This window comes from Lepisosteus platostomus, chromosome 16 (genome assembly GCF_059453375.1).
Source record: "Lepisosteus platostomus isolate fLepPlt1 chromosome 16, fLepPlt1.hap1, whole genome shotgun sequence".
NCBI lineage: Eukaryota > Metazoa > Chordata > Actinopteri > Semionotiformes > Lepisosteidae > Lepisosteus > Lepisosteus platostomus.
Window position 1 is genome coordinate 15,738,911 of NC_142626.1, and position 27,409 is coordinate 15,766,319.

Sequence of the window (27,409 nt, forward strand, 5' to 3'; positions counted from 1 at the left end):
TCAGGTGCACCCTGGACATACAGAAGAACCAGAAGTACCTTTCTATGGGAAAAACTGAAAATACAGATGAACCCAGAATGAACCTGGTTTACACAGCCAGTATACAAAGTCAGTCCAAACCCACATTCCTGCAGTGATGCCTTCATATAGACAAACTGCACATACACATTCATCCACTCTACATACAGAAAGAGCCTTATAACTGAAATTGTATGAGGGAGCCAGAGCCTATCACAGAAATCCATGGGCACAAGGCAGGGTACAAGCTGGATGGGACTCCAGTCTATCACAGGACACACACTCGCACCAGAGTCAATTTTCCCAGAAGCCCATCAATCTACCAACATGACTGTGGGAGGAAACTGGAACACCTGAAGGAAACCCATGCAAACACAGGGAGAACATAAAAACCCATGCAGATAGCATCCCAGAACTCAGTCCAGGGTCCCAGTGCTGTTGGGCAACAATACTAACTATTGTGCTACCATGCTGTCTTCCTAGGAATTAACTGCACAAAATAAAAAGTTGCATGTTTGCAATATTCAATTTTATTAATACAAAACGTGTATAGCAAACCAACAGAACTAATTATATGTTTAAGAAACAATCTTTTTTTAATTCTAGAAATTAGAAACAAACTTATACTCATCCAATTACACACTGTCCAGACCCAGAGCAGGAGAGAGACCTATCTCGACCTTTCACATATACTAGAGCACAATGGAAACAGTCCTTCACACAGTCTGTTCAGAGGGGTTTGATCAGCAGGTCTGCAGACTGTGGTGTTTGATGAACATCTGGAGGAGTTTGTTCTGTCTCTTTAAAGATAAGGAATCCTGTACCTTGCTCTACTAAGCAATCTTCTTCAATGTTTAGATTTACTCACATCCCTCGGTTCTGTAATAACAAAAAAACAAAACAATGAATGGATCTAAAAATTGAACTCTTGCAGATTGTCATTTTATTTTTATTGTTATTTATTTAAGAATTTGTGCATGACAGTATTTATGGCTAATGATATTAATGCTTAAATCATATTATATTATGTCAGAGTACATGTATTCAGAAGCCATTGACACAACTCTTCCAACAGACACTATTGACTGGAGAAATGGAAATGCAGTGCCAATCCACGTTTTGGATAACAAAACTGAACCAAGCAATTATAGACCAATAAAGTCTGATTTTTATTACATGGAAGGACAAATTTTAAAAACTAAACTAGAGGACTACACACGTGGAAAAGTCAACAGGGATTTAGAGAAGGTAGGTCTGGCATATCCAAGCTTTGTAGTTCTTAACAAGCAACAACAGTAATTAACAAACAATGCATAGAGTATGATACCGTGTATTTACATTTTCAGAAGATTTTTAATAAAGTTCAATATAAAATATCAATTCTCAATTACAGGCAAAGAAAATGTATGTTTGTATAGAGAATTATTTAATAAATTGAAAAAAGAGATAAGATATGAGTCAAACTGCGGTGCTTTAATTATTGGAGTACCACAGGGATCTGTACTAGGACTACTGCTCTTTTTAATTTATACCAATGAGCTCTTCATGATACCAAATTAGTTGGATTAGCAAACACTGGGGAATCATCAAACAAAATTAAAAACATTAGATAGAAATTAATTGACAAACACCTGGCAGATTGTGTTTGTTGTTATGTTTGGCAGATACTGTTGTGAAGAGAATGATTGAGCCAGATGGACAACAGACAAGAGAAAGAAAGGGACAAAGTAAAAGATGAGCAAGAGAGCGAGGAGCAGGATTAAAAATGTCAGACAAGGAAATGAGAGGGGATGATTTTCTTACAAGATCAAGTATCTTATATTTCTCATCACAGTTTTATTACTAGGCAAGGTGAGACACACTGAGATGAGGAGGACTTTAGAAAGATGTGTCTGATTGTGTAGCCCTGTGTGGAACTAAATCCCACTTGCTCCCAATCAAAATCATGATCCCACCTGCAATTTTGATCCATACCTCACTAGGATCAAAAGGGGAACTGCAGTCCCACAATTTTAGATTGGGTTTTAAATATCCGTAACAAAATAAACTGATAGTATCTCAAAATTTATAATTTCAAATTTCAAAAAAAGTACACAATCATGAACTCTGTGGAAGCACTGCATGGTTGCCATGTTGTCGAAGGCAGATGAGAATCAGCTGGTCTCACCAAGGGCGAGAGCAAGATTTTGTGCAAATTGCACCATAAACCCGGCCCTTCCTGCTCACTAGTCGCTGCAAGTGAACAAGAAATGAAATTAAAATAAATATGAATGTGTTTTAGTTGGTTGGCAGGTTTCATTTTTTGCAATACTTAAAAGTATCTAAAACATGTTTGCTTGTATGTGTCAGTTTCAATAAAATATTTAGAATTAACATAGTAGCAAAATTCACTTGGTCTAAAGCATGCCTCATTCTGAATCACAGACAATGATGGCAATATGGCACTACACGTACTGTACATTGACACTTCATCTGTTTTGTGATATAAATTGGAGATTGTTATGATACGGTATCTTGTACTTGGTAGTTTCCTTATGATTTGAAATGCACTCATCATTGCAGATTCATTATAATCCCAAAATATAAAAAAAGCATCAAAGTTCCACTTTAATATACAGATCCAGCCATTAAAAAGCGCAGAGTATGCTGCGTCAAAACATGGTGGGCGTGGCACATCATACTGCATGCAAATTAAAATATGATAATAGCATCCGGATAATAGAACCTTGAGATAAACAAATTGATAAATATTGCAAATCTAATTCACTTCCATAGCTACTTCCTTTCAGATGTATATAAAATATTAGAAAAAAGGGAGGAATATAAGAGATAAGGGTAAGATTCAAATGGAAAGGGAGGCTGGCACTCCCATAGCAACTGAAGAATCTAAAAACATTCAAATCTGCATAAATCCACTAATCACTAATCCTGGAGAGAATCACTAGAAACTGGTTAAAGCTGGACAGACCTAGTGTTCAAATCTAGAATAACTTCAAGAAGAAAATTACCTACAGAATTAAAAATCTACAACATATACAGTATATATTTAAAAAAATGTTTTGAGCCTCTCAGTAATCATATGTTTACAAAGAGCCCAAAGACAAGAACGTGTATAAAATTAGACAAAAAATACTTTTATATGTCACCCTTATTTTTTGTTTTTTATTTTCTAGGTGTTACCTTTTGATGCATGTGAAAAATGGAATGCTGTGAGTCTTAACATATCTAAATAAAACAATAAAAATAAATCAGCAGTGTTCACTTACTCTAGTGTTGTTAATTTATAGTTGGGATTCCTCCGAGCTGCAGACAGCAGTTTCACTCCTGAATCCCCCAGGTTATTGTGTCTCAGATCCAGCTTTCTCAGACTGGAGTGTTGAGACTGAAGAGCAGAGGCCAGATCTTCACAACATCTCTCTGTTAGTTTACACCATGACATCCTGCAGACAAAAAGACAGGAGCACAGCTGAACATCTGCACAGCTCATCCACATCTTTCACCAAGTCTTCACTACAACACCCAGCTCAGCAGTAATATACAACATCATGTCATTATCCATCTCAGAGTGTCCATGGAGGAGGATAATGAAGATAACTGCTGCTTCAAATTTTGGGTTCCAGAAGGAAGTAGAAAGATTAGAAAAAACTGTCAGCAAGGGAGACAGTGGGAAACAGGGAGACACATGGAGCTACAATGGTTGGAATAGGGAAATAGAATAAGAGACTTTGACTTTTAGCCATAATAGAAATTGCTTCACATTTTATGACGTTTTGTTAAAGTTATAGCTTTGGTTGTTATTCTTCAAATGGTTGAATTCATACAAAATGTAAATTAACAACACTAGAGAAAGAGGACTGGAGATTTTGATTTTTATTTGTAGATGTGTTGAGGAAAACAACATTCTCTTTTGAAGAAAATAAACAATTTAAACAAAAACAAGCAAGGTTATAACTATAACAACACATAATCAAAATGTGAAGCAATAAACAATCTCAATCATAATTTGGCAGAGGAATCGACCGTGTGACTGCATCCACTTTGTATGAGTCATGAAACTGAACTTCAGTACAAAACAGCAGGTCAAGAGAGCAAGTCTGTATGAACCAGAATTCTGCCTCAGACTTTGTCTGCCACAGGGGAAATCTTTAGACTTGGGATCCATCTGTACATTTCACTTGAATAACATTAATATTAATACAGTTGGACTCCATTGTCAATAGAGTACTGTACAGTAGTTCTGTTAAAATCACTGTTATAATGTTTGAGAGAGAGTCAATTATGTTTGAAAAAACAAATCAACTTTATTAGGGAGGCAGAGGTGCACATTTGTATTCCAATTGGGAGGGGAAAGGCAAAGAAAAGACCCCCCCCCCCCCCGACAAACTAACTGACTAAAAAAACAACTAGACAGGCTAGAACCGGAAAGGTGGTCGTACCTAACAATGAGGCCATATAGTACAAAAAAAAAGTCTTCCGCGTCCTACTCATATCTACATTAACCAAACCGAAAGCATAAAAGAAAAGCACACAACATGTCTTTCCCCCATCCCTATAACACACCACTCAACTAACCTCATTCACCGTCTACGATCTCTCAGTATTCCCCCTTTTGCAGTCTCATTTTCCCCTTTTAAATGCTTATTCCACATTTGCTTAATACAGTATCTTAATTGGCAGCACCCAAAAAATAGAGAAAACAATTAGGGAAAAAAATAACTCTCCAACTGAGGACCATAACAACCATTGATATAGATTCCAGGTTAGTTAGAAAACTAACCACATTTCTCCATGATACTGTGACGTCACAGTGGTAGTGACCCCAACAAACAGGCGTGTCCACCACTCCAGACACACCCCTCACAGCCTGCTGGAGAATGTTTTCACATTTTTTGCAACCACTCTCCTTCAAGAATGGTGATGTGCTCACTCCCTCATCATGGCACCAGAGCATGGGGCACACATCCTCAGAGACCTCTGGGTCCCTGGCTCACAGACTCTCAGGCCCTGAGTCTCCAGCTCACTGACTCTTCTATCTGATGTCCTCTGAGATCATAATGTAGGTCCGTCACTGAGCCAAGCCCTTCTGTCGCAGATTCCTGGACTCACTGAGCCTCACCTCTCACACGCCCTCCGGCTGGTCCCTTTCAGGGAGATGGCACCCTCTGCTCCGAGTCACCACAAGCAGCTTCCTGCTCTTTCCCTGATCTGGAGCCTCCTGCTCCCACATGACACTCACTGGTCCCCTCACGGCCAGTCAGCGCTCCGACTTCCAGGTCCACCTCCAGCCTCTGACATCCTCACTTGAAGCCACCAGAGGAAGTCACACACACACAGTCTCCAGAGACTCACTCCCCAACTCAGACCTCTCACATTAACAACCCTGAGTCTCTCTTCATCACATCCCACTCGTGCTGAGACTCAACACACTTTCCGTTATAAAAAACAAATACACAGCCTCCCTGGCTCCTCACTCTGATGCCACTCTGTGTATACGCTGCACAGGTCTGCCTTGTCAGTGTCACTGCCAGTTGCTCACTGATAATAATAATGGACATGTTCATAATTTTATTTTAATTTTATTTTTTATTTTGAAAGGCTAAGAAAACCTTGTCAGTTCAGTAACATCAACAATTGTACTGATGGAAATACAAATCAAGGCTACTAAGTTTACAGAAAAAGTGAGAGAGGTGTGTGACAGCTGTGGTGTATGAAATGAGGGTGTGTGCTATGCCTACTTATTGCTCATACATTTCAGGCACCTCAAACCTCTCAAAAAGGCCACATATTGGAAGAAATTGTGGATTACAATGAAAAAAAAAGTGGATTGCAAACTCTGATCTTTAAGAAATGTATAACTGAGCTGCCAGAAGATAACATCTCTTTTACTATTTGCTTATAAAACTATGACTGTGTGTCTATAACTGCCAATAAGTATCTGTATAATTTTAGATTTTGAAAAGGTTTTGAGACCCATGGACCTGGCTTTATAAAACCTTCATGCAGAATGTGCTGTCTTTGTTCCCCCAGTTTCAGTAGAAGACACTGGAGTAGCACTGGAAAAGCACTGGAAAAAAATCTGGGTATTTTCATGAGCTACAACTTTAGAAAATTGACTTTTAAAGAATGACAATTAAACCCCATTGTTTTGTACCCAATTACAGTGTGGTGCCTAGTGGAAAGACATATTAAAATCAGACTACATGGGGCTCACACTGTCCAGTTTTTCATCAAAACTTGTATTTTATCTGATGGATGCCCGTTTCTTTTTCTTCAATTGTTGAATAAGGGAAATAACATTTGCATCTGCCATTGTTAGGGATAATATACAATTTTTTTCATTCTTTGTTACTTCCCTCTGCTGTGTGTTTTTATGGGGTTACCTGGGACATGGAGCTCTGGGTCACCCCTTATGTAAGATAACAGATGCAGGGGACACAGCTTAGTGAATAGTGTCCTAATGTTACTCTTTGTGACTTGGATCCTGATATAAATTCTTAAGGATCTATAACAGCTGGAAATTGATGTGTCACTCATGGATACACTTCTCATTGGACACTATTTGGAATGATCTAAATTTTGCTTTGAGAAATCCCAATCACCAGTTGATCCTTTTTAACTTAATTCCTAGGAAACATCTATTGTCTCGGAGTCAGTTTAAATGCATATTACTGATTCCCCAAAGTGCACACTGTGTTCCCAAGGAGTCACAGGCACACTCTCTCCTGTAGTATGGGAAAGCACTGATATTTTAGAGTTTTAAAGTTTTGGGGAAAGGTATGTGCAACACTGTCCACACTGTTGAAGCAGAGTGCTCCTTACTCCCCTCTGGTCTTATTGCTGAATAACCACTTCTATACTGACTGAGCAGCACTACAGAAAAGGATCTAGCTGGCATTACTGCTGTGAAGACAGTGATTGAGACAGATGGAGAACAGACAAGAGAAAGAAAGGGACAAAGTTAAAGAGGAACAAGAGAGTGAGGAGCAGGTTTTAACCTGCGAGACACGGAAATGAGAGGGGAAGCTTTTCTTACAAGATCAGGCATCTTATATTTCTCATCACAGTTTTATTACGGGGAAGGTGAGACACAGTGGGATGAAGAAGACTGTAGAAAGATGTGTCTGAATATAGAGCACTGAGTGGAACTTTTCTTTCTATTTAATTCCCACTTGCTCCTAATCAAAATCATGACCCCACCTGCAATATTGATCCACACCTCACTCAGAGGTCCCAAGCTCTCAAACAGGGTTTTAACTCTTGGTATCAAAGTAGTATTGCAAAATTCTGCAAATTTCAGTTCAAAATCATGAACTAACTGAAAGTACTGCATGGTTGCCATGTTGGTGAAGGAAGACGAGAATCTGCTGGTCTCATCCCTGGCGAGAGCAAGAGTTTGCGAGGATTGTGATATAAAACTGGCCCTTCCTGCTCACTTGTCGATGTAAGCGAACAAGAAGCCAAAACTTGAAAATGAATATGAGTGTGTTTTAGTTGGTTGGCAGATTGTTCTCTTTTTCCAATACTGTATGGCCTGTTTGCTGTGAAGATTAAAGATCTCTCCAAGCCCATTGTTTCTCATTTCACCTCTGACGGCCACGACCCCTCTAATCTCTCTGTCTGTGTTCTCAAAGATGGTTTTCCGAACTCATACATCAGAAAGACTACCGAAACCAAAATGATTCTGCAGCTAGGATCACACCTTCTCCCTTCTCTTAATGACAGACTACTGTTCTTTTACATTTTCTCCATTCATTGGAAGTTTCATTTCACACCTCTCTACACCCATTCTGACTTCACACCTCTTGATTGGCCTCTCTTTCTGTCCCCTGCTCCCGCCTCTCACTCCTCCTCCCTCCCAGCCTTTGTTCTCCCGCTACATTAGCTTTGCCTACTGCCTTGTCTCTCTCACACCTGAAGAAGGCTCCATGGCCGAAACGTTGTGTTCTCCTTCTTCTTTTTTTTCAGCATGGAATAAGCCTATTACTTGTGACTATATATTATGTCCTTGGAAAGATTGGACATGCTGACATAACACTGATGAAAGTGTACATACAGTATACACGTACACTACACTACGGACAGTATATGTACGTGGTGTAAGTGAAGAAGGACACATCTTAATGTGCAAAGTTATTGGCAGGTGATGTTACAGGAATACCTGTAATTATTTGAAGAGGATTCAATCTAATAGACTCTTAGACTTATGGAGAACAGTAAACCCTAATGTTGAAGACTTGTCATGTTATTCTACATCATGTGGAAAGCTTTCTAGCAGGATGTGACACAACTGAGGCTCCAGCATCTGCTGCACACTAAAACATAAATTAATTTTAATCATAATTAATCAGGTTATTTTTTACAACTTACAAGTCACCTCCAATATCTTCTAAAACAAACCATGAGACCGGAACAGACAAAAAGTTTTCTTTCACCGTAGTACAGCATTTTTACTACAGATGCCGTTATCATAAACCGATAATAACAATGATCTCACACACCAAAATGCAACTTAAAATCAAAAGCTGATGAAAACATATAAAATTAGACAATAATTAATAAGAATTGCTTACACTTATATCACTTTTCTGGACACTCCACTCAAAGCTCTTTACAGATAATGGGGATCCCCTTCACCACCACCAATATACAACCTCCATCTGGATGATGCACCAGTACGCTCACAACACACCATACACATGGGGAGTATTAGGAGGCTATGATAGGTAAAGTCCAATGGGAAATTTGACCAAGATGCCAGGGTAATAACCCTACGCTTTTCGAGAAACACCCTGGTATTTTAATGACCACAGACAGACCTTGGTTTTACATCTCATTCAAAGGATAGAGTCTGTTTACAGTATAGTCTCCCCATCACTATACTGGGGCATTAGAATACTTACAGATTGTGGGGTGAGTGCACCCTACTGGCCCCGCTAACACCACTTCCAACAGCAACCTTAGTTTTTTCCAGGAGGTCTCCCATCCAGGTACTGGTCAGGCTCACACCCGCTGAGCTTCAGTGAGTTGCCAGTTGTGATTTGCAGGGTTATATGGCTGCTGGCATATTCACTGGCATAATCACAGCCATAGATGTTATGTGCACTGAGAAACAGGTTACATGCCTGCTAAACCACTGGGTCAATGGAAACCAAAAGAGTACATTTGTTTGGATGACCACTACAACCAAGTCTGAAAAAAGGGGAACTAATTGGTTCAAATTGCTGTTATTCATTATTGACCATTTAGAGCCGTAGGAGACATCACTGCCTCTGTAACATGACTCAGGAAAGAAAAACAAAACCTCAGCAACTGGTTTGTTTACTTAGCAACCAGGGGTCATCTATTGTCAACAACTCACCCCTGCTGATAAGCTGGCAGTGAAAAGCAATTAAAACTCCTCAAGCACTGCCCAGAGGATTAGTTCAAGTTCACGTTTATTTGAACAGTATACAGTAGAACAAAATAATATTCCTCCTTGTCCACGGTGCAAATATAGACAGGAGAGACAGGACACTGACATAGACATTGTAGATAGGATTGTAGTCAGGATACACATAGCACAAAGTGCAGATAGAGCAAATTACAAGGCAATACGTAATGCAATATACACAACACACAGGTGGGGGGGTTATATAGTAATATAGCAATAACTATTATAGCTTTTCATATTTTTGAATAATAATTCTGGATATGTGACCATTATCATTCCAGGTCCTGTATTCACAAAAATTAAGTAACTTTATTTATATGTTCAAATTCGTCTTGATGTTTTATCCAAGCTAGTACACATATGGTAACATCTACAAGCATTTTCAGCTGTCTGACAAGGGTAAAACGTGAAAATTTGATCTTTTGAAAACAAAGAAAAAAAATGTTTTTTTTTCATCCTGTACATTTCTACCTGGTGAGAGGACACAGTAAGACATATAGTATAAGAAATCTTAGACGTCTACTGTATACTGTATAGTTCTACTGTATAATTACATTTTGTAATTGCAGAGTTATTATAAACTGTTTGAGAGGACATCATTCCAGGTGGAAATTATTTGGCTAAACTAAACTGTATCTTCAAACACAAAAACCAAAAGGAAAAAAACGTGGATCCAGAAAAAGCATTTGACAGGGTATTACAACCTTTTGTATTGGTTTTCACAATGTTTATTTTTATATATACAACCAAAAGTACACGAACAGGCTAATAGTATTCTGTCAGAGAGCTTAAATTCATACAGGGGAACAAGACGAGGAGATGCTTGTCACCACTGATTTATTCTATCAGAGCATAAGACAACACAAGGATACAGAGGGAGGCGATATAGCAGGAGGAACACACAATCAGGCTCTTTATAAAAATGAGATGTTATTATATACAGCCGAAATTCAACAACTTTTCCTGTTCTCACAGATGTAATCACAGACTACATCTGTGTAGTGTCAGAATAGGGATTAATTCTGAAGTAATGTTAGTGGGGAATCTATATCCCTGGAGGTCAAAAACAAATTTAATTTACAATAGGATTGGGATAAGATAAGATGTTGAGCAACTGCAATACCCAGAAACCTAGAAAACACATTAAAATATAATTAAGAGGTGCTAGAAAATCAGCTCAAGCAAGACTTCAATAGATGGAAACTGTTGCCTGTCTCATTCTTGAGAAGGATGAAGACAGCAAGAATGAAGGTACTTCCAGGATTTCTGTCTTGTTCCAGACCTTCCTTATGCGTCTCAATGACCATTACTAAAACATCTATTTTATGTGGTTTAAAGTCAGGGTCCCATGCTATTGTGACCATCGCAGTTCCGTACAGGCTCGTGCCCTCTGCCGCTCCACCCTACCAGTTCGTCCTGCAAGACTTGGGGCACAAAGCCGGGTCTCCGGCGTTAAGCAACAGGGAACCAGCCACATGAGCTAAAGGAGACCTCCCTCAGCCCAGGTGACTGAGGTCCCTGCTACGCACAGGGAGGGCGATGACGTCACCATGTCCAAACTAGCTCCACTACACTATTTCTATAAACCCATCAAAATTACTATTTCTTTATTTTTTTCAGAATACAACTTTTCTATGTGATTACTGTATTTAAATTGCAGAATTTATTTTCAGAATGCATTCTTTGTTCTGCTGGAAGCAAGCAGGGCAGGCAGGCGAAAGTGAAACTAGAGACGCAATCGAAAAGGCAGGGGTTGAGCTGAGAGGAACTGATTAAAGCACGAGGGAGAGTCTGAAGGAGAGTCTTTAACATGCAGGGTTCAAAGCACAGGGATCAGTCCAAGATGTGGTCAAACAGAGAGACAAAGTAGAGAGACAGAGGAGAAAACACTGGGGAAATTCAAAGATGAGAAGAAGTAAATGAGACTAAGTGATAAATTTTGCCTACCTAACTTATTTCCATAGCTACATCCTTTCAGATGTGTATAAAATATCAGAATATACAGGAGGAATACAAGAGTAAGACACAGGTGAGAAAAGGAGGTTGGCACTTCCACAGCAATTGAAGAATCTAATACCGTTCAAATCTGCATAAATCCAGCAATCCCCATTCATGGAGAGAATATGAGTAAAAAGTTCATATTAAATATTGAAAGAAACAATTACAAACAAAATATTATAAATTTGGAATCACTAATTGTTGGACGAATTGCAAGGAAAACCTGGCATATTACAGTGCCTTGCAAAAGTATTCGGCCCCCTTGAACTTTTCAACCTTTTGCCACATTTCAGGCTTCAAACATAAAGATATAATTTTTTTATTTTATGTGAAGAATCACCAACAAGTGGGACACAATTGTGAAGTGGAACGAAATCTATTGGATTTTTGAAACTTTTTTAACTAATAAAAAAATGAAAAGTGGGGCGTGCAAAATTATTCGGCCCCTTTACTTTCAGTGCAGCAAACTCACTCCAGAAGTTCAGCGAGGATCTCTGAATGATCCAATGTTGTCCTAAATGACTGATGGTGATAAATAGAATCCACCTGTGTGTAATCAAGTCTCTGTATAAATGCACCTGCTCTGTGATAGTCTCAAGGTTCTGTTGAAAGCGCAGAGAGCATCATGAAGACCAAGGAACACACCAGGCAGGTCCGTAATACTGTTGTGGAGAAGTTTAAAACCGGATTTGGATACAAAAAGATTTCCCAAGCTTCAAACATCCCAAGGAGCACTGTGCAAGCGATCATCTTGAAATGGAAGGAGTATCAGACCACTGCAAATCTACCAAGACCTGGCCGTCCCTCTAAACTTTCAGCTCAGACAAGGAGAAGACTGATCAGAGATGCAGCCAAGAGGCCCATGATCACTCTGGATGAACTGCAGAGAACTACAGCTGAGGTGGGAGAGTCTGTCCATAGGACAACAATCAGTCTTACACTGCACAAATCTGGCCTTTATGGAAGAGTGGCAAGAAGAAAGCCATTTCTCAAAGATATCCATAAAAAGTCTCGTCTAAAGTTTGCCACAAGCCACCTGGGAGACACCCCAAACATGTGGAAGAAGGTGCTCTGGTCAGATGAAACCAAAATCGAACTTTTTGGCCACAATGCAAAACGATATGTTTGGCGTAAAAGCAACACAGCTCATCACCCTCAACACACCATCCCCACTGTCAAACATGGTGGTGGCAGCATCATGGTTTGGGCCTGCTTTTCTTCAGCAGGGACAGGGAAGATGGTTAAAATTGAGGGGAAGATGGATGCAGCCAAATACAGGACCATTCTGGATGAAAACCTGTTGGAGTCTGCAAAAGACCTGAAACTGGGACGGAGATTTATCTTCCAACAAGACAATGATCCCAAACATACAGCAAAATCTACAAAGGAATGGTTCACAAATAAACGTATCCAGGTGTTTGAATGGCCAAGTCAAAGTCCAGACCTGAATCCAATCGAGAATCTGTGGAAAGAGCTGAAAACTGCTGTTCACAAACGCTCTCCATCCAACCTCACTGAGCTCGAGCTGTTTTGCAAGGAAGAATGGGCAAGAATTTCAGTCTCTCGATGTGCAAAACTGATAGAGACATACCCCAAGCGACTTGCAGCTGTAATCGCAGCAAAAGGTGGCTCTACAAAGTATTAACGCAAGGGGGCCGAATAATTTTGCACGCCCCACTTTTCATTTTTTTATTAGTTAAAAAAGTTTCAAAAATCCAATAGATTTCGTTCCACTTCACAATTGTGTCCCACTTGTTGGTGATTCTTCACATAAAATAAAAAATTTATATCTTTATGTTTGAAGCCTGAAATGTGGCAAAAGGTTGAAAAGTTCAAGGGGGCCGAATACTTTCGCAAGGCACTGTATAAACACCATTTGGTATGAAAATTAATTGGTGAAAAATGATTGAAGAAATATAAACAAATCCTCATTAGGAGTCCTTTTATTTCTTGGTCAAACACCAGATGAACTGCCTTCAGAGAAAGGAAGATACTTGTTTAGAACTGTCAGAAGTGCAGCCATAAAATAAATCACTAGAAACTGGTTAAAGCTGGAAAGACCTTGTGTTCAAATGAAGAAGGACTCTGCGAATGAAATCTCATGAAGAATATTACTCACAGAATTATAAATCAACAACAACATACTGTATACACATGTAAAAAAGATGGGCGAAATGGGAAAGATTGCATGTCGAGTCTCTCAGTAATGAGATATTAACAAAGAAGCCACAAACAAGAACAAACAAGAAAAGATTGCACAGCAGTTTTTTGTCTTTCTAGATGCCCCCCTTCTTTTTTGTTCTTTACTTCCTATGTATTTCTTTTCTAATGCATGGGAAAAATGGAATGTTGTGTGTCTGAGGATACCTAAATAAAACAATAAAAAACTAAGAAATCACCAGTGTTCACTGACCTCAGTGTTGTTAATTTACAGTTGGGATCCCTCAGAGCTGCAGACAACAGTTTCACTATTGAATCCCCCAGGCTATTGCCACTCAGATCCAGCTCTCTCAGACTGGAGTGTTGCGACTGAAGAGCAGAGACCAGATCTTCACAGCATCTCTTTGTTAGGTCACACCATGAAATCCTGCAGATAAAAAGACAGGAGCATAGATGAACATCTGCACAGCTCATCCACATCTTTCTGTTTAAGTCTTCACTACAACACCCAGCTCAGGAGTAATATACAACATCATGTCATTATCATCTCAGAGTGTCCATGGAGGAGGAGGATGAAGATAACTGCTGCTTCAAAATTTGGGGTCCAGAAGGAAGAAGAAACTGTCAGGAAGGGAGACAGTGGGAAACAGGGAGACACACAGAGTTACAATGAAAAGGAAAACAGAAAGAAAGACTTTGACTTTTAACGATAATAAAAATTGCTTCACAAATATTAGTATATTTTATTATTATGTTACCTTCTTATAATTATTTTAATTAGTTATAGGGCTGTTGCTGTTTTCTTCAAATTAATCTCAATGTAAATTACCAACACTGGAGTAAGTGAACTGGAGATTTTATTATTGTTGTTTGTAGATATGTTGAGAAAAAAAACATTCCCATTTGAAGAAAAAAACAACCAGGGTTTTAAGTATAACAACACATAAAATAAAAATAATAAACAATAATAATGTGAAGCAATTATTATCTTGCCAGAAAGCTCTAAATTGCATTTTGAGTGCGGTTTTTTACTTTTTTAAAATTACAACCCATAAATAAAGCTGATACTGTTTAGACTTTTAATTATTTTAAACCGTTTTACAGCAGCACAATGCACAATGCAACGTAAATCGCTACCTTTGTCTTCTGCGTAATAATGTTCACCTCTCTGTCCAGAAAATGTATTAATGGTTTTTAATTACCATACTTTTATGATACATGACTTTGCTAAAATGTATTTAAAAATAAAAAACAATTACAAACGCTAGCAGGGAGAGAGAGACACACACACAGTTTTTAATTGTCAAAAAGTAATAGTTTTTTACTTTGTCAGCACCCAGACAAACGCAAACGCGTTTTTAATAAAATGCTTTTATTCATTCTTAATCAGACTCAATTCCCGAATGCCCCCCTGCCCCGCTCAACAATCGTAGGAAGAACACGAAACAGCCTGTTAATAAAATTGTTGCAATTTTGTTCGGTCAGTTCTTTCTCCCAGAATTTGTAGATCACATTGATCAGTTCTTGCTTTGTGCTGGGTTTAGCAGTTTTCCGAACATAGTCTTTCAGTGAATGCCAAACCATCTCTATTGGATTTCAATCTGGGAATTCGGCTGGAGTTTTCACCCAGTTCACTCCTTCTGCTATAAGCCTCGCCCTTGCTGCTGTGTTTCGGATCGTTGTCTTGAAAGAGACAGTGCCTTGATCCAAAGTGCTCCCTGATACAGTATATGGGGTGGCATGCTGTTTCACCACGACTTCCTCGAAGAATTCACGATCCATAATTCCTTCAAAATAAGAAGTGGTCCTGGGCCTCTTCTAGATATACCTCTCCAGACGTGAACTAAGTTAAAAAAAAATTGCGTCGAAAAGCCGGGCGTAACAATTGTTTCCTTTTTCTGATCACTCACTGTTTGGATACTCATCTCACCTGCCCTGTTCTTTGTTTCCTTGTTATTTGCTGTGTATGCCTGCTGAGATCCACTCCTGCCCTCACACCTTAAGAAGACTATTTTACATTTCTAAAATATTATATTTTACATTTCTATGTGCAGTCCATAGTGGAATTAACCCTTGCTAATATATTTGCGGCCTTTTCTTTGCTGTTCTTTGAAAACAAGATGATCTCTGGTTCTTTGACAAAACAAGGCTCGCTAGATAATGTGAAAAAGACACGAATTGAAACCTGTTTTTATAGCTTTTAAAGTCGTGCAATGTGTAAGCAGGAACACATCATTATATGTTATATATGAAAAATACATAATATAGCTCCCAAACAAACTCAATTGGGTTTTTAATAAAATGTTTTTATTTATTCATAATCTAACTCGCATAACTCACATTCCCGAGTGCCCCCCACCCCGTCTAACAATTTTAGGAAGACTAAGGAAGGACTAAGGAAGTTGTCATCTGTTGTTGAAGCTCTGTGAGCTCGGTGACTTTGAGACGACTTGTTATCCCAAGTTAAAAATCACCACAATTCAGATAGAGAAAAAAGAGCTGACTGACAAGATTTAAGATGTGAGATAAAAAAAAAAACACATTGCCCGACGTTAGTTACATTGCTTGAAAAATAATTTTATTTAAAGAGACTGGATAAGTAATTCAATGTTTTTTTTAACTTCCTGAAAAACAAGTAATAATTTAACAATATGTGCAAATGTTTTATGATATGTCGCTGTTGTGAATGTCTGTAGAGTGTATCTTATTTGCCTGTCCTGACCGGTGGAGCTCATCCAGCTGTGTCTGGAGACACAGGCCAGGGTATCGGCTTGTTCCCCCCTCCCGCCCCTCTCAGTGTACAGTAGAGCCTCCTGTCCTGACCGGTTGAGCTCATACAGCTGTGATTGTCCTTTGAAACTCATCAAAAAAGATACACTCACCAGAGCTTGCACAACTACTGTATAACTAAAAAAGACCCGTTCGCTGTGTGAAAATACGACCTTTAAAAATGTATGCAGGTAAATAATTTCTATTAGGAATGATTTTTTAATCTATCAATGTTAGATTAAAAAAAAAACACATTGCCCGACGTTAGAAAGCATCTTGCATTACATTGGTTGAAAAATAATTTTATTTCGAGAGACTTGAAAAACAAGTAATAATTTAACAATATGTGCAAATGATATTTCGCTGTTGTGAATGTCTGTAGAGTGTATCTTATTTGCCTGTCCTGACTAGTGGAGCTCATCCAGCTGTGTCTGGATATCTTGGTCAAATATTCGGCTAGTGTGTATTGTCTGTTTAGGGTTCTGTAGCATTCCACACGGCTGGGCAGCTTGTTCCCCCCTCTATGTACCGTAGAGCCTCCTGTCCTGACTGATGGAGCTCATACAGCTGTGTCTGGAGAGAATCCTGGGTATCAGCTTCAACCACATGGCTGGGCAGCTTGTTCTCCCCTCCCGCCCCTCTCTATGTACCGTAGAACCTCCTGTCCTGACTGATGGAGCTCATACAGCTGTGTCTGGAGAGAATCCAGGGTATCAGCTTCAACCACAGGGCTGGGCAGCTTGTTCCCCCCTCCCGCCCCTCTCTATGTACCGTAGAGCCTCCTGTCCTGACTGATGGAGCTCATACAGCTGTGTCTGGAGAGAATCCTGGGTATCAGCTTCAACCACACGGCTGGGCAGCTTGTTCCCCCCTCCCGCCCCGTGTCTGGAGAGAATAAGTTTGTGAGCACTCTGTGATTAAATTCTCATTACATTATCATTCCCACTGTGCATAACAAGGAAGATTAATAAACACAGGGTTGTTTAATGACAATCTATTGTTTATCTCATAGCTAAATAGTCAAGTCTAGCCAAAAGAGAAAACATCAACTTTATTTAAACCCAAGCGAAAGTATTAATGGTTTTTAATTAACATACTTTTATGGTACATGACTTTGCTCAAATGTATTTAAAAATAAAAACGATTGCAATTGGCACGCCTGTAGCTTTTTCACAAAACCTCCTAGGGTAACGAAATTATTTTCAGCTAAATATACAGTATTTATCGCTTACGCCAGAAATTGGAGCTGCTCGCTTCGCGGTGAATAGCGACTAATAAGCAGTGAAAACATTTGTCTGTCTTTCTGTGGGGAGAAGGGAATCTGATCTGATCTGCAATCGCTGGAAGACTCGCCCCCTTCTACTTTGAAAATACTTGTAAAACCAGTTTAATTCGTCACAGCCAGCACTCCCGCAGAGAGTGATGAAAACCGTGCTGCGCCACTCCTATTTGGCATTTTAGTTATGGAGGCGGAAAGACGCACCACACACCTCTGGGTGCCTGACTTGTCGCCATCTTTAACCATTCCGTGTTCGAGTCGCAGTAGGTAGGGACACGTACGAAAAAAAGTTCATTCCAGCTACAATACATACATATATATATATTTGTGGTAAGAGGGAGCAAAACACCAGTATTTACTGCTAATAATTAGTGTACGACTTAAAGTTGAAATTCTGAGCCTAAACATAAAGTTAAAATCTCGACAAACGAAGCAATGTAGGAAATGCGCACACAGAAATACACAGAAAATAAATCCGTTCTGACATCTCAAATCAGTTTCGATCAAGATCTCCAAAAAAAAGCACATTTTCAGAGAGCAATTACGCTGTGTTTATGTAGAATAAGTGATTAGATTTATGAGCAATCTAATTTCTTATTCATTTAAAACTGTGAAAAAGATCAAGGTAGAGATTTACGTTGCATTGTGCGTTGTGCTGCTGTAATACAGTTTAAAAAGTCTAAACGGTATCAGCTTTATTTATGGGTTTGTGTTTGTGCATGAACATAGTTACAGTATACTGTTATTTCTTTAGATACGCGATTACATGTTTTTTTTTAATCCCTGGCAGGACCAGGCGTAAGAATGAGTCCATAAGAATCAAGTAATAGGTTTCATTGCGCTTTGACAGATCGCTTTGACAGAAACCAAATTTCCCAAATTTAATATGTGCTTTTCTATATTTATTGTCAATTAATTGTCCATAATATTGCTATTCTATTTTTTCAAAGAGATGTTTGTTAAAATAAAAGTCACGGCGCTGGCTGGATTTGAACAAATCTAGTCGAGCACCTAGACCACAGAACCACCCGCAAGGTCACATGAGAAGTGGTGAAACAGCCCTACACAAACAGTATCAACAGACATTGTACAGCGTATACTATTCTTGTGTATATAATAATATTATTAATTTCTTTAGAAACGTGATTCCATATTATATTCCCTATTAATCAAATTCTGAAAGAATGCTTGTTGACTCCCGTATTGAGCGTATTCACAGAAAAGCTTAAAACTACCACTTTTTATACACGTTACAGTATTTCACATGCTAGTTAAAGACTTCATGCTTAAAACGTTTAGGGAGAAATAGAATACTGGTATATTTTCTTTAAAGTACTGAGATCAGCCATATAGTGTAATACTGTATGTTTATGTTCCAAAATTAATATTGTTTATGGCCTTCACACGCGTTGCAGTATGCTCCTATTCTTTTTATGCTCAGCTACTAAGATTTCCCTTCAGTGGTAAAATTCCATATAAATATTCAATACTTAAATGGGCACAGTAAAGACATTAAATATACATATACAGTACATACTGTATATAGTACAGTTTTGCATACAGTAATATGTTTATGTTCCTGAATCAATTTTATGAGCATGTGAAAGGCATGGTGAATCGGAGATTCTCAAAAATTACTGTTGTGACTGGAGACTCCGTTTCCAGATCACCTGGCACTCGAGAGGTAGCCACATGAACACATACACACACACGTATGCAAACATTCCACTATCAAAACAAAGGCGATAACACTGGTTTCCTACAAAAAGGAACTAGTCTGGAATTAGGGGATAGCTTTGCTTGCTCTGTGGGTGCACACGCAGAGTCAAGTAAGCTTGTTCCCGTATTATCAAAATTAATCATTAATTCAAACCAAACACTTGTTTTAGAAGTGAAATGAACTGAATTGGTAATCAACTCACGCATCTCTAATAAATAAACTGTTTGGATTTCTCACCGGTATAATGGTTTCTCCCGCAAACCAGTAGGACCCCAATTTTGGCATGCCAACAGGGGCTGGCTTAGTAGTGCCTGTTTCAGGATTGCACATGCGTGGATTGATTTGTATGAAGGTACCATTAAAAGGGGGTAGTATTTTCTAAAATAACAGTTATGTACGAAATGGAGTATGATATTGTATTTTTGGTAATAATATGTTCATTGTTTAGTTGTATATTTAATGTAGAAATGTGTATATCAGAATTCGTATTATTATTTTGTCAAATTATTTTTTGTGTTTTATAGTGGAATATTCTAGGGGGAGGAGTTTAACCTAGAAAAGGAGCTCTTCAAGTTAGGAGGGGGGAGTTAGGAGAAGGTGGATTGTGGGGTAGAATTGGAGCTGCCTGCAACAATCTAGTGTTTTTTTGTACAGTAATTAATGTATCTATTTCATATTATAGCTTTGTGTTGTTTTTTTTGGTTAGTTTGTGATTTTCACTTTGTTTTTTTTTGGGTGTGGACTTTGGGAACATAGTTCCTCATAATAAACACCATTGCACATCTTTGCAATTGTGGCTGTGCCATCGTTATTGTAATCTTCTATCTACGCCTCTAAACTCTGCAAGGAGGAGATTGTGACAACTGTACTTGATTGGAAACAAATGCGTGATTGGATCAACGAAATGCTGTGGTGTTACTTTTACAAAGACGGTCAATGAAAAAAAGAATGTGGACACAGAATGTGATTCGGACACAGAATGGTAAAAGATGGCAACAAGTCAGGCAGCCAGAGAGAAGGTGGGTCGTCTTCCTGCCTCCATAACTACAAATCCAAATAGGAGTGGCTTAAGTGACATACAGAGTCATGTAACTGACAGTTAGAGGTACCATTTCGTGTAAATTTCACTTTGTTGCTGATAGGTTAAGCTTCCCAAACTCAGGCCCAAAGTCATGTGACTGATTTTTCTGTTTCATTGACTAAACTCAAAGATCACAAGTGCCACCATTTTAAATGGGATGTGTAGTTCTTAGTTCAGTTTGAATTTTAACTGTATGTACTTGCTTCGTATTTGGCCAGGGCTTTAAAGAGAGGGAGCACCAAAATTATCTGGAGCCATCTCCGCTTTAAAGGTACCCTCCTCGTGGAAGAATTTTCACTTTAAATGTTTGCCCAGCCTACTAGAGGAATTCAAGAGAGATCCTAATCTTCACCATCCCCTCAAACACTCTACAGACCCTCCACCTGAGACTGTGTTTGTCCTGCTCTTGTAGAAGAGGAGTTGGGTCTGGCCCAGCAGAAAGTGCACTGGGTACAATTCTCTTCTTCCTGACATAACTCACCTTGAACACAACAGCAGGGCTGCTGAAGGCCAGACTAAGGTTAGAGAAGAGACTCATCATGGGAGTCAGGGAGCAGGTATTGCAGCAGTGAAAGTGAACCTGTTTCACTGCAAGGAAGTGTAACTATAATCAGAAGTATAACATTAAATTCATACAGTATATATGATATGAGATTACCTAAGTTCTTAATTTGACCGATGTTGTGGCCCACTTCAGTCAATTGCACAAAAAAATAAACTTTTAATTTGGCAGTGGCTCCTCCTGAAACAGCCATGAATCAATCTGTGAAGATATTAGGCTTTTCAGGAATTTCAACTATAATTCTAACAGTGATGACTCCACAAGGTTTGTGTGCCCAGTTTTTCACTTTACGGTGCAGTTTATTACAACCAACAAATAACCTCCTTACTTTCTGTAATTTAAATTTAAATTTAAGGTATTCACTGAGTCTCTTAAGCCAAAAGAAAAAAAAAAATTGGTACGGTTGTCTAAAGGAAAATAGATTGAGTCCTCACTACAATAAATCAAGCGAGAATAATGTGTATCCTGTGTGCACTGCTCTCAGCTGTAAATCATCAGGTTTACTCGCAGCCTCTGATGATCGAGAAACTTGCTGCCTCTTCACTGCGCTCCGCAGATCCCGAATGTTTTGAGAATGAAAGTGGATGCCTTGCATGATGTTCAACCTCTCCGGACGTTTTATCAATCCCAATCCAGTCCCTTCTGTTTCTCTCTTTTCCCGATAATCTCTCCTCTTTTCCTTCACTTATTCATTACATTTAAACTCACCCCTCCAAGCTCACTAGCCAATCCGTATACTCCGGATCTCTCCACAGTGCTGGCGAGATACTCACTCTCTTTTTTTTCTCTCGGGTCACATAGCCTCGGAGCCCCTCCAATTCAATGAGCACAATACATGTTTATTTATCCTGGTTGAACTACAATGTAACTTGCATTTCACCTGAACATGTTTACATTAACATTATATTCACATACTGTACTGTACTAAAACAACATTAAAAAATCAATATTAAAACTGTTTACATAAATTCACACAGGATTACAGAAGGGACAGACAGACTCTGCTGGATCTAAAACAGACACAAACTACTTGACAACAATGGTAGTGCACAAGACTCCCCACTGTGAGTTGTCAGCTTTGGAAAATGCGGGGTGTTTGGGAGTGTGGGGTCCACCAGCTAACTGTCTGATATCTCCGAAGAAGACAAAGTGCCTGTGTTGAATTAATACGTGGGTGAAATATTGGTTTAAATATTTTAGGAATGATTGATAAAGCTCTGTCGAGATAAGAACAAAAATTCAAGTTAGAGAGAGAAAAGTTGTGCGCCTCTGCCTATTAAGCTTTCGACGCGGTTCTATGACGAACAATTTAATCAGCCACTTGAACTTTTAATGCAGGGCTCTCAATTAGAGACATCAGTGGTTCAGATGAAAAACAAAATTACGCACAGCTGTCCGGGCTGAAAGTTAGAGGGCTGTAATTGATGGTATCCCTAGTGGTGACCAGCGGTAGGGCATTAATTGTTCTCCGCTGTGTCACAGAGAGAAATCTGTACAGGCTTTCCCAGGCAGGCTCTATCCCCACATAAGTTTCCAGGGAGTGTCAGAGAGAGACAACAGCTGAGAAAGGTGCAGGGCCTGTATAGAACTTTCCCCTCAGCTGTGGCCAGAGACCATTCCTCTAAACTACGAGACTATTTCAGGTCCCAGCAGTCCAGGGAAAACAGGGGGCATATCAGGGGGATGACCCTACATTAACAGCATTCCCCAAGATGTAATGCACACAGAATCTGACATGAATATCTGCCTGTACACTGCAGGGAATACAGTCCCAAAGTAGCTCACATCCAGTCCACACAGCACCAGCAGCTTGGGTCCATGTCTAGCAGGTGTTGTAACTGGGGGACAATGGCTCAGACCAGTCTGCTGGTGAAGAATAAGAAGTGGCCCAGTTCTGTCTCCATTCTAGTATTGTGGCTATTGGGTTGTTTAAGAGGGGAGACACAGTGGGACATAGTGGTTAACATGGCTGCATCGCAGTGCCAGGGCCCTGGTTCAGTTCCGGACCTGGGGAGATATCTGTGTGAAGTTTGTATGTTCTCTCTGTGTTCTCATTTGTTTCCTCTGTTGAACCCCTTATGGACTGACAACCAGTCCATGCTCCTGTGTTGGGCCCATTGCTTGCTAGCATAGGCTAGCAAGTTAGAAACAGTGGAGTCCAGGACAGACTGGGTGTCTCCTGCTCTCTACACACACAGAGAGCACCACTCCTCTAGCACTCCTCTAGCAGACTGAGGAGAAAAGGAGGCAGTGGGGACAGGTCAACCCCACAGGTGATCAGTAGAAAGAGGACCTGGGTGAGTTTGAGGTCTCCTGCGCTCAATTCTACAGGACACATGGCCAGGCCATGAGCAGTTGATGACAACAGTTGAGAGTCCTCTAGGGTTTCTCACAGTGCCTGACATCCCAGCCATGACCATGATGTCATCAGTGTACTCTGAGTCCCGGATAGTAGGATCAGGACAGCCCGGGATGTAAAGCTCCTTTCTGACCCAGCGCAGGCTTCTATTATAGACTGTATACTTCTACTACATTATAACTTTTTGAATTCTAGAGGTTTTATAAAATATTTGAGAGGACAGCATTCCAGGTGGAAAATGACTATTTGGCTGGTAGTCCTATCACGCTAAACTAAACTGTATCCTTAAAGACAAATAATGAAAACTGAAATGAATATATTCTGGTTCCAGATAAGGCATTTGACAGGGTACTACAGCCTTTTGTATTTGAAACTTGTAGGATTTTCATAATGGTTTTATTGTTTGGCTACATGCAATGTAAAAGCAACCAAATGCACAGGAACAGGTTGATGGTATTCTGTCAGACACCTTTAATTCATACAGGGAACAAAACAAGGAGATTCTTGTCACCACTGATTTATTCTCTCAGAGCGTACATCTACAGAACGATACAGAGGGAGGTGATATAGCAGGAGAACACACAGAATCAGGCTCTTTATAAAGATGGTGTTAGTATATACAGCAGAAATTCAACATCTTTTCCTGTTCTCACAGATGTAATCACAGACTACAGCAACTTGTCAGAATAGGGATTAATTCTGAAGAAATGTTATTGGGGGATCTATATCCCCGGAGGTAAAAAATAAATTTAATTTACAATAGGATTGGGATAAGATAAGATGTTGAGCAACTGCAATACTCAGAAACCTAGAAAACACATTAAAATATAATTAACAGGTGCTAGAAAATCAGCTCAAGCAAGACTTCAATTGATGGAAACTGCTGCCTGTCTAATTCTTGAGAAGGATGAAGACAGCAAGAATGAAGGTACTTCCAGGATTTCTGTCTTGTTCCAGACCTTCCTTATGCCTCTCAATGACCATTACCAAAACGTCTATTTTATGTGGTTTAAAGTCAGGGTCCCATGCTATTGTGACCGTCGGGTTCCACAAAGGTTAGTGTCCCCCGCCGCTCTACCCCACCGGTTCATCCCGCAACACCTGGGGCACGAACACGGGTCTCCAGCATAACACAACAGTGAACCATCCACATGAGCTAAAGGAGACCTCTCTCAGCCCAGGTGGCTGAGGCCCCTGCTACGCACAGGGAGGGCGAAGACGTCACCGTGTCCAAACTAGCTCCGCTACACTATTTCTATAAACCTCTCAAAATTACTATTTCTTTCTTGATTTTTTTAACAATACAAATTCTTGTGATTACTGTATTTATAATACATAATGCTTTGCTTTGTTCTGCTGGAAGCAAGCAGGGCAGGCAGGAGAAAGTGAAACTAGAGACGTGATCAAAAAGGTAGGGGTTGAGCTGAGAGGAACTGATTTAAGCACCAGGGAGAGTCTGAAGGAGAGTCGTTTAACATGCAGGGTTCAAAGCACAGGTATCAGTCCAAGACATGGTCAAACAGGTCAAGGTCAAAGCAGAGAGAGAGAGGAGAAAACACTGGGGGAAATTCAAAGCTGAGAAGAAGTAAATGAGACTCTAAAATGAGAGATTAACAAATTGGTCAATTTTGCATACCAAACTTGTTTCCACAGTTACTGTACATCCTTTCAGATGTATATAAAATATCAGAAAATACAGGAGGAATACAAGAGTAAGACACAGGTGAGAAAAGGAGGTTGGCGCTTTCAAAGAAATTGAAGAATCTAAAACCATTCAAATCTGCATGAATCCACCAATTTACATTCATGGAAAGAATATGAGTAAAATATTAATATTCAATATTGGAAGAAACACCAATTACAAGCCAAATATTATAAATCTGGAAGCACATACCGTTGGAAGAATTGCAAAGAAAACCTGGCCTATGGTAAACATTTTTTGGTATGAAAATAAATTGGGGAAAGATTCTGGAAGAAAAAAATCCTCATTAGGAGTCATTTTCCTTCTGGGAAAAACACCAGGTGAATGGCCTTCAGAGGCTGAAAGATACTTGTATAGAACTGTCAGAACTGCAGCCATGAAATAAATCACTGAAACTGGTTAAAGCTGGACTGACCCTGTGTTCAAATTAAGATGGACTTTATGAATGAAATCTCATGAAGAATACTACCCACAGACTTATAAATCAACCACAACATACAAATGTGTAAAAAAGATAGGCAAAATGGGAAAGATTGCATGTCGAGTTTCTTAGTAATGAGATATTAACAAAGAGCAATAGTCACAAACAAGAACTTGTATAAAAGTGCCCCCCTTCTTTTTGTTCATTACTTCACATATATTTCTTTTCTAATGCATGTGAACAGGGAATATTGTGTGTCTCAGGATATCTAAATAAAACAATAGAATACAAAGAAATCACCAGTGTTGTGTTCACTTACTTCAGTGTTGTTAATTTACAGCTGGGATCCCTCAGACCTGCAGACAACAGTTTCACTCCTGAATCCCCCAGGTTATTGTAACTCAGATCCAGCTCTCTCAGACTGGAGTGTTGAGACTGAAGAACAGAGGCCAGATCTTCACAACATCTCTCTGTTAGTTCACATCTCCACATCCTGCAGAAAAAAAGACAGGAGCACAGCTCATCCACATCATTCTTTCCAAGTCTTCAGTACAACATCTAGCTCAGTAATAATATACAACATCGTGTCATTATCCATCTCAGAGTGTCGATGAAGGAGGATGATGAAGATAACTGCTGCTTCAAATTTTGGGTTCCAGAAGGAAGAAGAAAGATGAGAAGGAACTTTCAGGGAGACAGTGGGAAACAGGGAGACACATGGAGCTACAATGTAAAGGGAAACAGAAATACTTTTACTTTTAACTATAATAAAAATTGCTGTACATGTATTATTATATTTTCTTATTACATCATCTTATAGTTATAACATTTGTTGTTGTTGTTGTTGTTGTTTTTTATTCATATGGTTTATTAATCCCAAATGTAAATTAGCAACGCTAGAGTAAGTCAGCTGGAGCCTTTTTATTGTTATTTGTAGATAGGTTGAGAAAAACAATTCCATTTGAAGAAAAAAAAACAAGCAGGGTTTTTATAACACATAAAATAATAAAAATAATACATAATAATAATATTAATAAATAACTAGCATACACACTACCCCTATATACTGTACTAAACCCCCTAAAAAAGAAAATCAATAGAAAATGATCATGAAACTAAACAACCCCACCCCTCCCACAAGTATACAAAATGGCACACTTTTTACACATGAAAGACTCTCTACAAAAACTCTCACATGTAACAAAGTCAAAACACACCGACACCTTCAAACAAGAATCTCTGCAATTTTACTAGAGGAATTCAAGAGACATCCTGCTCTTCACCAACCCCTCAAACACTCTCCCCCTCTACAGACCCTCCACCTGAGACTGTGTTTATCCTGCTCTTGTAGAAGAGGAGTTGGGTCTGGCCCAGCAGAAAGTGCACTTGGTACAACTCTCTTCTTATTGACATAACTCACTCTGAACACAACAGCAGGGCTGCTAAAGGCCAGACTAAGGTTAGAGAAGAAGTGGATCAAGAGACTCAACATGGGAGTCAGGAGGGAGCAGGTGATATACCAGTGAAAGTGTGCCTGTTTCTCAGCACAGAAGTGTAACTATAACCAGAGGTATAACATTAAATTCATACATTATATAATAAATGGGATGACCTAGGTTCTTAATGTGACCGATGTTGTGTCCCACTTCAGTCAATTGCACAAAAAATGAAGCTTTTAATTTGGCAGTGCCTCCACCTGATGCAGCCATCAATTTGTGACTATATTAGACCTTTCAGGAATTTCAACCGTAATTCTACCGGTGATCACAAGATGACTTCACAAGGCTTGTGTGCCCAATGAGCAAATATCCTCCTTACTTTCTGTCATTTAAAACTGAAAAACACATATAGACCATGCTGCATTGTGAAATTTCTCAAACACAACAACATATATAAATAACCGTTAGAGA

The 27,409-nt window shown here is 39.3% G+C and overlaps 1 pseudogene across 1 annotated transcript in view; it reads right to left on the minus strand.

Annotated features, from left to right (window-relative positions):
- Positions 1-525: 525 nt before the first annotated feature.
- Positions 526-27,409, minus strand: part of LOC148646956 (NACHT, LRR and PYD domains-containing protein 3-like) — a 73,663-nt pseudogene continuing 46,779 nt past the window's right edge. Inside the window, exons 10-13 of the transcript XR_015927634.1 lie at positions 25,819-25,992; positions 13,860-14,033; positions 3,285-3,458; positions 526-897 (exon numbers count right to left, since the gene is read on the minus strand). The product of XR_015927634.1 is annotated as an NACHT, LRR and PYD domains-containing protein 3-like (transcript). The remainder of the gene's footprint in view (positions 898-3,284; positions 3,459-13,859; positions 14,034-25,818; positions 25,993-27,409) is intronic.